Source organism: Priapulus caudatus, unplaced genomic scaffold (assembly GCF_000485595.1).
Source record: "Priapulus caudatus unplaced genomic scaffold, Priapulus_caudatus-5.0.1 Scaffold650, whole genome shotgun sequence".
NCBI lineage: Eukaryota > Metazoa > Priapulida > Priapulimorpha > Priapulimorphida > Priapulidae > Priapulus > Priapulus caudatus.
Window position 1 is genome coordinate 102,895 of NW_014577711.1, and position 2,443 is coordinate 105,337.

Here is a 2,443-nt window from a genome sequence, read left to right on the forward strand (position 1 = left end):
TTCACACAACACACAACCGCACACACACACAACAGCAACACACACCACACACACACACCAGCACACACACACACGCACGCCACGCCCGCACGCACGCACACACGCAACACACTGTACCCCCCCCACACACACGCATATTATAATCTATTGATACTGTTCGCCATTAGAGAAAAAGGAATTAGAGAACGATCGCGTGAGGCCATAATTACCGCGCAAATGCCGTCGGCTTGCGTTTAATTTTTTTTTCGTTTTTTGCGTCGGCCCCTTTTTTTTTCAGGCCGCGTGCGTGTTATCCAGCGCCATTAAGCAATAATCGTTTAGATAAAATGTTTCTGCGTTGAATGGAGCACGTAAATACCTTATAAGCTGTTTCCGTTATTGAATTTTTCCTAAATTTCTACATGCATGTATTCTTTTATCATTTTTAATATATATTCAGCAGAAAAACTTCGCGCTGCGTTATCATAATAGTATTTGCAGCACTGATCCCAGTCCTAAATCCATCGAACGTAACACTGTTACAGGAGAGATCAGCATCTGAAATATGAACAAACAGCCTTCCAAATACCAAATGTGGTGGTGCACACGACGACATACAATATCAAATAAATGCAACACAATACGCTATCGTCCGCTCTCATTATTAAAGATTTATTATTCAATTATATTTAATACATTATTCTAATATTATATATATATTTATTTATTTATGTGCTGTGGTGTGCGTGTGCGTGCGTGCGTGGTGCGCGTGCGTGTGTTGTGTGATCGTGTGTGGATGTGTAGTGTGTGTGTGTGTGTGGTGTGTGTGGTGTGTGTGTGTGTGCGCGTGTGTGCCGTTGTGTGTGTAGTTTATTACAAAAGCGAAATTGCGCCAACAATGTTAGTGTCTTGGAATACCCACGTAAGTATCTAGCTGAGCATAGTATCGGTATATAGAACAGGTAGATACAGTTCCTCTCTTATTCAAGTTAAACGATCGGGCAGTTATTTTCAATTGGAATGCAAAGCGCTTTCACGCGCGCGACTAGGCTAACATCCTCATGAAGCAGTGTTTTCTATTCGATACATGAATCATGCGCGCACATATGCCCTAACGGCTTCCTTAACCAGAATATAAGACAATTCCGTACATATTCAGACCATCCAATCGACCCACCGGTATTTTAATTAGAATACAAACCACTTTCTTAATCTAACCGTATATTCTACTCCTTACTAAAAGCACATGATCACTTGGCTATATCTCGCGCATTGAATACACGCGCGAAATCAACGGAGGCTCAGAAGCTTGCGCGCGCAACTTTTCAACCGCCCATATAATTTAGTAGGGAGGGCCTAATTTCATTGTAATTAAAAACCACGGGTTTGAATACATTTGGAAGTTTTGAACAAATTGTTGCTTGAAATTTGTTGTTGAATATTTGTTTTGGAATATTTAATCACGACTGAATCATTTTTTGCGAATAACTTATGGGCATGTTATGCAACACACGATGGCCTATATTTGACGCATCACACGCTTCACGTGCCGCTTGCAAAACCGCACCGTAACGCGAGCTAACGAACAAGAACAATGTAGCCTCTATTATTCTGCTTCTCTGCCATCTAACTGACGATTTCAGTGAAATTTTGATGCTTGATATCATACCCGTGGCCGTAGTTATTAATATTATAGTTAACATAGACTAGAAATATGCTGATAACCGGTGCTATGCCACAGCTCGGCGTATCTATTTTCAGCCTACTTTTAATTCCTGAAATCATGAAGCATAACCCATAAAATTATATTATGACATGTGGATAACCGCTAGTTATTCTAATGAATAACTAGGTGCTGGCTTAATTTTAAGTCCGCTCACTTATAGGAAGTGTCACATTAAACCATTTTCGTCCCCCCCCCCCCCCCCCCCCCCCCCCCCCCCCCCCCCCCTGTTTAATTGTCACAATGGTTGAGTATAGAGCAGACTTTTGCACGCGCTTCTCAAAAACAGTCGTGGCCCTATAGCCATTTGACCCTTGAGCGGGATTTTAGATTGGTCGGTAAGGCAGAGTAGGCGAATAACGACCGCCAATAGTTGAAACTCTATCGATCTGTATCATATATGTCTTATCCACAGACCCTAAATCCCGCCAAATACGTAACGTGGTCGCTCTGTGTAGCGGCGGCACAGGCCATTCGGTACGTATATAGGTAGTTGCACTTGCCACTAATACTCTCGTTATAGTCACCGCTACTCTATCCATTCTGACGACACTTGCCTGCTACTATACGGCGTGCATCGTTGCGGATTTGCTGTGTCTGTTGACTAAAAAGCTCCTGCCTTATGGGCCTTTGCTTTATAACTGTACTACTATTCGGCAGCTATATTGCCTCTCATCCTCCTCCTCCTCCTCCTCCTCCCTCCTCCTCCTCCTCTCCTCCTCTTCCTCCCTCGATCCTTCT